Here is a 13,575-nt window from a genome sequence, read left to right on the forward strand (position 1 = left end):
AAGGAAAATAAGTTGCTTGGTCGTCGGCAGGGGGTGGCAGAGGAAGCAACAGAAAATTAATTTCTTCATTCTGGCTATAATTATGATCCGATCTGATTCAGATTCAGCAGTCTGGTAGATATGGGCATTCCCTACGATAATGCGTTTTTAGTTTTATCGTATCTTTAAAAATGAGCCTGCCACAGATTTTCGTCCTTTGTGTGGGCGGAAGGGGGCGGGGCGAAATTTTGAAATACACTTGTAGCAGTGTGATATCACATGAGTCTGGAAACCAAATTTGGTTGCCCTAGGTCTTATAGTCTTTGAGGTCCAGGCGTCAAACAAGACGGACAGACGGACAGACGGTCAGGGACGGACAGACGGACAGACAGACATGGCTCTATCGACTCGGCGATTGATGCTGATCAAGAATATATATACTTTATGGGGTAGGAAACGTTTCCTTCTCTGCGTTACACACATCCACTTTTACCACAAATCTAATATACCCCTTAACTCTTTTTTGAGTACGGGTATAAAAAAAAATTTTACATTCTACATTTTTTTGCTACATCTGTTATCTACATCTACATATATTATGTATATTCTACATCAAACATGTAGATTCTACATGTACCATTTATATTCTACATCTCCTCCGCTAGGGGTTGCTCGCGCACTGAACGCGGCAGAGTGTGCGAGCGAGAAGGAAAATGAGTTGCGTTGTCGTTGGCAGGAGGGGGCAGGGGAGCCAACTGAAAATTAATTTCTTCATTCTGGCTATAATTATGATCCGATCTGATTCAGATTCGGCAGTCTGGTAGATATGGTCATTCTCTACGATAATGCGTCTTTAATTTTATCGTATCTTTAAAAATGAGCCTGCCACAGATTTTCGTCCTTTGTGTGGGCGGAAGGGGGCGGGGCGAAATTTTGAAATACACTTGTAGCAATGTGATATCACATGAGTCTGGAAACCAAATTTGGTTGCCCTAGCTCTTATAGTCTTTGAGATCCAGGCGTCAAACAAGACGGACAGACGGTCAGACGGACAGACAGACATGGCTCTATCGACTCGGCTATTGATGCTGATCAAGAATGATGAAAAAGATGATGAAATTTGAATTTGAAAGCTGAATATCTTCCAGGCATTCACTGCAGATACAAAGAGTCTGGGTCGGATTTATAGCTGTATTTGTCAGCTTTTCAGAACTGCAAAGAACTATACAATCAGATATAAGACACTTAAGTTATGTGAAAAATAGAAGCACTACCTCTGAAAAAAAACATTAAAAAAATACCAGATTTTAACAAATTCTTAAAAAACGAGAAGGAACGTGCGAGTCGCTTCTGGGGACGCGACTCTACTTATACCCGTACTCAGTCAGTATATACATTTTTGAGCATATGATTTTTTAGAATTTTAGAATTAAAAATTTTACATTCTACATTTTTTTGCTACATCTGATATCTACATCTACATCTATTATGTATATTCTACATCTAACATGTAGATTGTACAATGTACATGTTCCATTTAGATTCTACATCTCCTCCGCTAGGGGTTGCTCGCGCACTGAACGCGACAGAGGGTGCGAGCGAGAAGGAAAATGAGTTGCGTTGTCGTTGGCAGGGGGGGCAGAGGGAGCCAACTGAAAATTAATTTCTTCATTCTGGCTATAATTATGATCCGATCTGATTCAGATTCAGCAGTCTGGTAGATATGGTCATTCTCTACGATAATGCGTCTTTAATTTTATCGTATCTTTAAAAATGAGCCTGCCACAGATTTTCGTCCTTTGTGTGGGCGGAAGGGGGCGGGGCGAAATTTTGAAATACATTTGTAGCAATGTGATATCACATGAGTCTGGAAACCAAATTTGGTTGCCCTAGCTCTTATAGTCTTTGAGATCCAGGCGTCAAACAAGACGGACAGACGGACAGACGGACAGACAGACATGACGGACATGACTCGGCTATTGATGCTGATCAAGAATGATGAAAAAAATGATGAATTTGATGAGCTGAACTCCAGCCCTCAGATACAAAGACCTGGGTCGGATTTATAGCTGTATTTGTCAGCTTTTCAGACTGCAAAGAACTATACAATCAGATATAAGACACTTAAGTTATGTGAAAAATAGAAGCTCTCCCTCTGAAAAAAAACATTAAAAAAATACCAGATTTTAACAAATTCTTAAAAACGGGGCGTGCGGTCGCTTCTGGGGACCAACTCTACCTATACCCGTACTCAGTCAGTATATACATTTTTGAGCATATGATTTTTTAGAATTTTAGAATAAAAAATTTTACATTCTACATTTTTTTGCTACATCTGATATCTACATCTACATCTATCATGTATATTCTACATCTAACATGTAGATTGTACAATGTACATGTTCCATTTAGATTCTACATCTCCTCCGCTAGGGGTTGCTCGCGCACTGAACGCGGCAGAGGGTGCGAGCGAGAAGGAAAATGAGTTGCGTTGTCGTTGGCAGGAGGGGGCAGGGGAGCCAACTGAAAATTAATTTCTTCATTCTGGCTATAATTATGATCCGATCTGATTCAGATTCAGCAGTCTGGTAGATATGGGCATTCTCTACGATAATGCGTCTTTAATTTTATCGTATCTTTAAAAATGAGCCTGCCACAGATTTTCGTCCTTTGTGTGGGCGGAAGGGGGCGGGGCGAAATTTTGAAATACACTTGTAGCAATGTGATATCACATGAGTCTGGAAACCAAATTTGGTTGCCCTAGGTCTTATAGTCTTTGAGGTCCAGGCGTCAAACAAGACGGACGGACAGACGGACGGACAGACGGACAGACGGACAGACAGACATGGCTCTATCGACTCGGCGATTGATGCTGATCAAGAATATATATATACTTTATGGGGTAGGAAACGTTTCCTTCTCTGCGTTACACACATCCACTTTTACCACAAATCTAATATACCCCTTAACTCTTTTTTGAGTACGGGTATAAAAAAAAAATTTTACATTCTACATTTTTTTGCTACATCTGTTATCTACATCTACATATATTATGTATATTCTACATCAAACATGTAGATTCTACATGTTCCATTTAGATTCTACATCTCCTCCGCTAGGGGTTGCTCGCGCACTGAACGCGGCAGAGGGTGCGAGCGAGAAGGAAAATGAGTTGCGTTGTCGTTGGCAGGGGGGGGCAGAGGAAGCCAACTGAAAATTAATTTCTTCATTCTGGCTATAATTATGATCCGATCTGATTCAGATTCAGCAGTCTGGTAGATATGGGCATTCCCTACGATAATGCGTTTTTAGTTTTATCGTATCTTTAAAAATGAGCCTGCCACAGATTTTCGTCCTTTGTGTGGGCGGAAGGGGGCGGGGCGAAATTTTGAAATACACTTGTAGCAGTGTGATATCACATGAGTCTGGAAACCAAATTTGGTTGCCCTAGCTCTTATAGTCTTTGAGGTCCAGGCGTCAAACAAGCGGACAGACGGACAGACGGACAGACAGACGGACAGACAGACATGGCTCTATCGACTCGGCTATTGATGCTGATCAAGAATGATGAAAAAATATGAATTTGAATTGAAGCTGAATTCTTCCCATTCCTGCGTACAAAGCTGATTTATAGCTGTATTTGTCAGCTTTTCAGAACTGCAAAGAACTAACAATCAGATATAAGACACTAAGTTATGTGAAAGTAGAAGCACTACCTCTGAAAAAAAACATTAAAAAATACCAGATTTTAACAAATTCTTAAAAAACGAGAAGGAATGCGACCCGCTTCTGGGGCTCTTTACATAGTACCCGTATATACATTTTTGAGCATATGATTTTTTAGAATTTTAGAATTAAAAATTTTACATTTTACATTTGTTTGCTACATCTGATATCTACATCTACATCTATCATGTATATTCTACATCTAACATGTAGATTGTACAATGTACATGTTCCATTTATATTCTACATCTCCTCCGCTAGGGGTTGCTCGCGCACTGAACGCGGCAGAGGGTGCGAGCGAGAAGGAAAATGAGTTGCGTTGTCGTTGGCAGGAGGGGGCAGGGGAGCCAACTGAAAATTAATTTCTTCATTCTGGCTATAATTATGATCCGATCTGATTCAGATTCAGCAGTCTGGTAGATATGGGCATTCTCTACGATAATGCGTCTTTAGTTTTATCGTATCTTTAAAAATGAGCCTGCCACAGATTTTCGTCCTTTGTGTGGGCGGAAGGGGGCGGGGCGAAATTTGGAATACACTTGTAGCAGTGTGATATCACATGAGTCTGGAAACCAAATTTGGTTGCCCTAGCTCTTATAGTCTTTGAGGTCCAGGCGTCAAACAAGACGACAGCGGCGAGCGGACAGACGGTCAGCGGACAGACGGACAGACGGACAGACAGACATGGCTCTATCGACTCGGCTATTGATGCTGATCAAGAATATATATACTTTATGGGGTAGGAAACGTTTCCTTCTCTGCGTTACACACATCCACTTTTACCACAAATCTAATATACCCCTTAACTCTTTTTTGAGTACGGGTATAAAACATAAAAAAATTTTACATTCTACATTTGTTTGCTACATCTGTTATCTACATCTACATATATTATGTATATTCTACATCTAACATGTAGATTGTAATGTACATGTACCATTTATATTCTACATCTCCTCCGCTAGGGGTTGCTCGCGCACTGAACGCGGCAGAGGGTGCGAGCGAGAAGGAAAATGAGTTGCGTTGTCGTTGGCAGGAGGGGGCAGGGGAGCCAACTGAAAATTAATTTCTTCATTCTGGCTATAATTATGATCCGATCTGATTCAGATTCAGCAGTCTGGTAGATATGGGCATTCCCTACGATAATGCGTTTTTAGTTTTATCGTATCTTTAAAAATGAGCCTGCCACAGATTTTCGTCCTTTGTGTGGGCGGAAGGGGGCGGGGCGAAATTTTGAAATACACTTGTAGCAGTGTGATATCACATGAGTCTGGAAACCAAATTTGGTTGCCCTAGCTCTTATAGTCTCTGAGATCTAGGCGCTCAACAAGACGGACACACAGACAGACGGACAGACAGACAGACGGACAGACAGACATGGCTCTATCGACTCGGCGATTGATGCTGATCAAGAATATATATACTTTATGGGGTAGGAAACGTTTCCTTCTCTGCGTTACACACATCCACTTTTACCACAAATCTAATATACCCCTAAACTCTTTTTAGAGTACGTGTATAAAAAAAAATTTTACATTCTACATTTTTTTGCTACATCTGTTATCTACATCTACATATATTATGTATATTCTACATCTAACATGTAGATTATACATGTACCATTTATATTCTACATCTCCTCCGCTAGGGGTTGCTCGCGCACTGAACGCGGCAGAGGGTGCGAGCGAGAAGGAAAATGAGTTGCGTTGTCGTTGCAGGAGGGGGCAGGGGAGCCAACTGAAAATTAATTTCTTCATTCTGGCTATAATTATGATCCGATCTGATTCAGATTCAGCAGTCTGGTAGATATGGGCATTCCCTACGATAATGCGTCTTTAGTTTTATCGTATCTTTAAAAATGAGCCTGCCACAGATTTTCGTCCTTTGTGTGGGCGGAAGGGGGCGGGGCGAAATTTTGAAATACATTTGTAGCAATGTGATATCACATGAGTCTGGAAACCAAATTTGGTTGCCCTAGCTCTTATAGTCTTTGAGATCCAGGCGTCAAACAGAGACGGACAGACGGACAGACGGACAGACAGACATGGCTCTATCGACTCGGCTATTGATGCTGATCAAGAATGATGAAAGAGAAAAAAATGATGAAATTTGAATTTGAAAGCTGAATATCCCAGGCATTCAGCTGCAGATACAAAGGTTGGGTCGGATTTATAGCTGTATTTGTCAGCTTTCAGAACTGCAAAGAACTATACAACCAGATATAAGGCACTTAAGTTATGTGAAAAATAGAAGCACTACCTCTGAAAAAAAAACATTAAAAAAATACCAGATTTTAACAAATTCTTAAAAAACGAGAAGGAACGTGCGAGTCGCTTCTGGGGACGCGACTCTACATATACCCCCAGTATATACATTTTTGAGCATATGATTTTTTAGAATTTTAGAATTAAAAATTTTACATTTTACATTTGTTTGCTACATCTGCTATCTACATCTACATCTATCATGTATATTCTACATCTAACATGTAGATTGTACAATGTACATGTTCCATTTAGATTCTACATCTCCTCCGCTAGGGGTTGCTCGCGCACTGAACGCGGCAGAGTGTGCGAGCGAGAAGGAAAATGAGTTGCTAGGTCGCCGGCAGGGGGGGCAGAGGAAGCAACAGAAAATTAATTTCTTCATTCTGGCTATAATTATGATCCGATCTGATTCAGATTCAGCAGTCTGGTAGATATGGGCATTCCCTACGATAATGCGTTTTTAGTTTTATCGTATCTTTAAAAATGAGCCTGCCACAGATTTTCGTCCTTTGTGTGGGCGGAAGGGGGCGGGGCGAAATTTTGAAATACACTTGTAGCAGTGTGATATCACATGAGTCTGGAAACCAAATTTGGTTGCCCTAGGTCTTATAGTCTTTGAGGTCCAGGCGTCAAACAAGACGGACAGACGGACAGACGGTCAGACGGACAGACGGACAGACAGACATGGCTCTATCGACTCGGCGATTGATGCTGATCAAGAATATATATACTTTATGGGGTAGGAAACGTTTCCTTCTCTGCGTTACACACATCCACTTTTACCACAAATCTAATATACCCCTTAACTCTTTTTTGAGTACGGGTATAAAAAAAAAATTTTACATTCTACATTTTTTTGCTACATCTGTTATCTACATCTACATATATTATGTATATTCTACATCTAACATGTAGATTCTACATGTACCATTTATATTCTACATCTCCTCCGCTAGGGGTTGCTCGCGCACTGAACGCGGCAGAGGGTGCGAGCGAGAAGGAAAATGAGTTGCGTTGTCGTTGGCAGGAGGGGGCAGGGGAGCCAACTGAAAATTAATTTCTTCATTCTGGCTATAATTATGATCCGATCTGATTCAGATTCAGCAGTCTGGTAGATATGGTCATTCTCTACGATAATGCGTCTTTAATTTTATCGTATCTTTAAAAATGAGCCTGCCACAGATTTTCGTCCTTTGTGTGGGCGGAAGGGGGCGGGGCGAAATTTTGAAATACACTTGTAGCAGTGTGATATCACATGAGTCTGGAAACCAAATTTGGTTGCCCTAGCTCTTATAGTCTTTGAGGTCCAGGCGTCAAACAAGACGGACAGACGGACAGACGGACAGACGGACAGACGGACAGACAGACATGGCTCTATCGACTCGGCGATTGATGCTGATCAAGAATATATATACTTTATGGGGTAGGAAACGTTTCCTTCTCTGCGTTACACACATCCACTTTTACCACAAATCTAATATACCCCTTAACTCTTTTTTGAGTACGGGTATAAAAAAAAAATTTTACATTCTACATTTTTTTGCTACATCTGTTATCTACATCTACATATATTATGTATATTCTACATCTAACATGTAGATTCTACATGTACCATTTATATTCTACATCTCCTCCGCTAGCGGTTGCTCGCGCACTGAACGCGGCAGAGGGTGCGAGCGAGAAGGAAAATGAGTTGCGTTGTCGTTGGCAGGAGGGGGCAGGGGAGCCAACTGAAAATTAATTTCTTCATTCTGGCTATAATTATGATCCGATCTGATTCAGATTCGGCAGATATGGTCATTCTCTACGATAATGCGTCTTTAATTTTATCGTATCTTTAAAAATGAGCCTGCCACAGATTTTCGTCCTTTGTGTGGGCGGAAGGGGGCGGGGCGAAATTTTGAAATACACTTGTAGCAGTGTGATATCACATGAGTCTGGAAACCAAATTTGGTTGCCCTAGCTCTTATAGTCTTTGAGATCCAGGCGTCAAACAAGACGGACAGACGGACAGACGGACAGACAGACAGACAGACATGGCTCTATCGAATCGGCTATTGATGCTGATCAAGAATGATGAAAAAAAATGATGAAATTTGAATTTGAAAGCTGAATATCTTCCAGGCATTCAACTGCAGATACAAAGACACTGGGTCGGATTTATAGCTGTATTTGTCAGCTTTTCAGAACTGCAAAGAACTATACAACCAGATATAAGGCACTTAAGTTATGTGAAAAATAGAAGCACTACCTCTGAAAAAAAACATTAAAAAAATACCAGATTTTAACAAATTCTTAAAAAACGAGAAGGAACGTGCGAGTCGCTTCTGGGGACGCGACTCTACATATACCCGTACTCAGTCAGTATATACATTTTTGAGCATATGATTTTTTAGAATTTTAGAATTAAAAATTTTACATTTTACATTTGTTTGCTACATCTGCTATCTACATCTACATCTATCATGTATATTATACATCTAACATGTAGATTGTACAATGTACATGTTCCATTTAGATTCTACATCTCCTCCGCTAGGGGTTGCTCGCGCACTGAACGCGACAGAGTGTGCGAGCGAGAAGGAAAATAAGTTGCTAGGTCGTCGGCAGTGGGAGGCAGAGGAAGCAACAGAAAATTAATTTCTTCATTCTGGCTATAATTATGATCCGATCTGATTCAGATTCAGCAGTCTGGTAGATATGGGCATTCTCTACGATAATGCGTCTTTAGTTTTATCGTATCTTTAAAAATGAGCCTGCCACAGATTTTCGTCCTTTGTGTGGGCGGAAGGGGGCGGGGCGAAATTTTGAAATACACTTGTAGCAGTGTGATATCACATGAGTCTGGAAACCAAATTTGGTTGCCCTAGGTCTTATAGTCTTTGAGGTCCAGGCGTCAAACAAGACGGACAGACGGACAGACGGACAGACGGTCAGACGGACAGACAGACATGGCTCTATCGACTCGGCGATTGATGCTGATCAAGAATATATATACTTTATGGGGTAGGAAACGTTTCCTTCTCTGCGTTACACACATCCACTTTTACCACAAATCTAATATACCCCTTAACTCTTTTTTGAGTACGGGTATAAAAAAAAAAATTTTACATTCTACATTTTTTTGCTACATCTGTTATCTACATCTACATATATTATGTATATTCTACATCTAACATGTAGATTCTACATGTACCATTTATATTCTACATCTCCTCCGCTAGGGGTTGCTCGCGCACTGAACGCGGCAGAGGGTGCGAGCGAGAAGGAAAATGAGTTGCGTTGTCGTTGGCAGGAGGGGGCAGGGGAGCCAACTGAAAATTAATTTCTTCATTCTGGCTATAATTATGATCCGATCTGATTCAGATTCGGCAGTCTGGTAGATATGGTCATTCTCTACGATAATGCGTCTTTAATTTTATCGTATCTTTAAAAATGAGCCTGCCACAGATTTTCGTCCTTTGTGTGGGCGGAAGGGGGCGGGGCGAAATTTTGAAATACACTTGTAGCAATGTGATATCACATGAGTCTGGAAACCAAATTTGGTTGCCCTAGCTCTTATAGTCTTTGAGATCCAGGCGTCAAACAAGACGGACAGACGGTCAGACGGACAGACAGACATGGCTCTATCGACTCGGCTATTGATGCTGATCAAGAATGATGAAAAAAAATGATGAAAAAAAATGATGAAATTTGAATTTGAAAGCTGAATATCTTCCAGGCATTCAGCTGCAGATACAAAGAGTCTGGGTCGGATTTATAGCTGTATTTGTCAGCTTTTCAGAACTGCAAAGAACTATACAACCAGATATAAGGCACTTAAGTTATGTGAAAAATAGAAGCACTACCTCTGAAAAAAAACATTAAAAAAATACCAGATTTTAACAAATTCTTAAAAAACGAGAAGGAACGTGCGAGTCGCTTCTGGGGACGCGACTCTACATATACCCGTACCAGCAGTATATACATTTTTGAGCATATGATTTTTTAGAATTTTAGAATTAAAAATTTTACATTTTACATTTGTTTGCTACATCTGCTATCTACATCTACATCTATCATGTATATTCTACATCTAACATGTAGATTGTACAATGTACATGTTCCATTTAGATTCTACATCTCCTCCGCTAGGGGTTGCTCGCGCACTGAACGCGACAGAGTGTGCGAGCGAGAAGGAAAATAAGTTGCTAGGTCGTCGGCAGGGGGAGGCAGAGGAAGCAACAGAAAATTAATTTCTTCATTCTGGCTATAATTATGATCCGATCTGATTCAGATTCAGCAGTCTGGTAGATATGGGCATTCCCTACGATAATGCGTTTTTAGTTTTATCGTATCTTTAAAAATGAGCCTGCCACAGATTTTCGTCCTTTGTGTGGGCGGAAGGGGGCGGGGCGAAATTTTGAAATACACTTGTAGCAGTGTGATATCACATGAGTCTGGAAACCAAATTTGGTTGCCCTAGCTCTTATAGTCTTTGAGGTCCAGGCGTCAAACAAGACGGACAGACGGACAGACGGACAGACGGACAGACGGACAGACAGACATGGCTCTATCGACTCGGCGATTGATGCTGATCAAGAATATATATACTTTATGGGGTAGGAAACGTTTCCTTCTCTGCGTTACACACATCCACTTTTACCACAAATCTAATATACCCCTTAACTCTTTTTTGAGTACGGGTATAAAAAAAAAATTTTACATTCTACATTTTTTTGCTACATCTGTTATCTACATCTACATATATTATGTATATTCTACATCTAACATGTAGATTCTACATGTACCATTTATATTCTACATCTCCTCCGCTAGGGGTTGCTCGCGCACTGAACGCGGCAGAGGGTGCGAGCGAGAAGGAAAATGAGTTGCGTTGTCGTTGGCAGGAGGGGGCAGGGGAGCCAACTGAAAATTAATTTCTTCATTCTGGCTATAATTATGATCCGATCTGATTCAGATTCGGCAGTCTGGTAGATATGGTCATTCTCTACGATAATGCGTCTTTAGTTTTATCGTATCTTTAAAAATGAGCCTGCCACAGATTTTCGTCCTTTGTGTGGGCGGAAGGGGGCGGGGCGAAATTTTGAAATACACTTGTAGCAATGTGATATCACATGAGTCTGGAAACCAAATTTGGTTGCCCTAGCTCTTATAGTCTTTGAGATCCAGGCGTCAAACAAGACGGACAGACAGACGGACAGACGGACGACGGACAGACAGACATGGCTCTATCGACTCGGCGATTGATGCTGATCAAGAATATATATACTTTATGGGGTAGGAAACGTTTCCTTCTCTGCGTTACACACATCCACTTTTACCACAAATCTAATATACCTTAACTCTTTTTTGAGTACGGGTATAAAAAAAAAATTTTACATTCTACATTTTTTTGCTGCATCTGTTATCTACATCTACATATATTATGTATATTCTACATCTAACATGTAGATTCTACATGTTCCATTTAGATTCTACATCTCCTCCGCTAGGGGTTGCTCGCGCACTGAACGCGACAGAGTGTGCGAGCGAGAAGGAAAATGAGTTGCGTTGTCGTTGGCAGGAGGGGGCAGGGAAAGCAACTGAAAATTAATTTCTTCATTCTGGCTATAATTATGATCCGATCTGATTCAGATTCGGCAGTCTGGTAGATATGGGCATTCTCTACGATAATGCGTTTTTAGTTTTATCGTATCTTTAAAAATGTGCCTGCCACAGATTTTCGTCCTTTGTGTGGGCGGAAGGGGGCGGGGCGAAATTTTGAAATACACTTGTAGCAGTGTGATATCACATGAGTCTGGAAACCAAATTTGGTTGCCCTAGCTCTTATAGTCTTTGAGATCCAGGCGTCAAACAGGAGACGGACAGACGGACAGACAGACGGACAGACGGACAGACAGACATGGCTCTATCGACTCGGCTATTGATGCTGATCAAGAATGATGGGAAAAAAAAAATGATGAATTTGAATTTGAAAGCTGAATATCTTCCAGGCATTCAGCTGCAGATACAAAGAGTCTGGGTCGGATTTATAGCTGTATTTGTCAGCTTTTCAGAACTGCAAAGAACTATACAACCAGATATAAGGCACTTAAGTTATGTGAAAAATAGAAGCACTACCTCTGAAAAAAAACATTAAAAAAATACCAGATTTTAACAAATTCTTAAAAAACGAGAAGGAACGTGCGAGTCGCTTCTGGGGACGCGACTCTACATATACCCGTACTCAGTCAGTATATACATTTTTGAGCATATGATTTTTTAGAATTTTAGAATTAAAAATTTTACATTTTACATTTGTTTGCTACATCTGCTATCTACATCTACATCTATCATGTATATTCTACATCTAACATGTAGATTGTACAATGTACATGTTCCATTTAGATTCTACATCTCCTCCGCTAGGGGTTGCTCGCGCACTGAACGCGACAGAGTGTGCGAGCGAGAAGGAAAATAAGTTGCTAGGTCGTCGGCAGGGGGAGGCAGAGGAAGCAACAGAAAATTAATTTCTTCATTCTGGCTATAATTATGATCCGATCTGATTCAGATTCGGCAGTCTGGTAGATATGGTCATTCTCTACGATAATGCGTCTTTAATTTTATCGTATCTTTAAAAATGAGCCTGCCACAGATTTTCGTCCTTTGTGTGGGCGGAAGGGGGCGGGGCGAAATTTTGAAATACACTTGTAGCAGTGTGATATCACATGAGTCTGGAAACCAAATTTGGTTGCCCTAGGTCTTATAGTCTTTGAGGTCCAGGCGTCAAACAAGACGGACAGACGGACAGACGGACAGACGGACAGACGGACAGACAGACATGGCTCTATCGACTCGGCGATTGATGCTGATCAAGAATATATATACTTTATGGGGTAGGAAACGTTTCCTTCTCTGCGTTACACACATCCACTTTTACCACAAATCTAATATACCCCTTAACTCTTTTTTGAGTACGGGTATAAAAAAAAAATTTTACATTCTACATTTTTTTGCTACATCTGTTATCTACATCTACATATATTATGTATATTCTACATCTAACATGTAGATTCTACATGTACCATTTATATTCTACATCTCCTCCGCTAGGGGTTGCTCGCGCACTGAACGCGGCAGAGGGTGCGAGCGAGAAGGAAAATGAGTTGCGTTGTCGTTGGCAGGAGGGGGCAGGGGAGCCAACTGAAAATTAATTTCTTCATTCTGGCTATAATTATGATCCGATCTGATTCAGATTCGGCAGTCTGGTAGATATGGTCATTCTCTACGATAATGCGTCTTTAATTTTATCGTATCTTTAAAAATGAGCCTGCCACAGATTTTCGTCCTTTGTGTGGGCGGAAGGGGGCGGGGCGAAATTTTGAAATACACTTGTAGCAATGTGATATCACATGAGTCTGGAAACCAAATTTGGTTGCCCTAGCTCTTATAGTCTTTGAGATCCAGGCGTCAAACAAGACGGACAGACGGTCAGACGGACAGACAGACATGGCTCTATCGACTCGGCTATTGATGCTGATCAAGAATGATGAAAAAAAATGATGAAATTTGAATTTGAAAGCTGAATATCTTCCAGGCATTCAGCTGCAGATACAAAGAG

Source organism: Drosophila obscura, unplaced genomic scaffold, assembly GCF_018151105.1.
Source record: "Drosophila obscura isolate BZ-5 IFL unplaced genomic scaffold, ASM1815110v1 contig_16, whole genome shotgun sequence".
Taxonomy (NCBI): Eukaryota; Metazoa; Arthropoda; class Insecta; order Diptera; family Drosophilidae; genus Drosophila; species Drosophila obscura.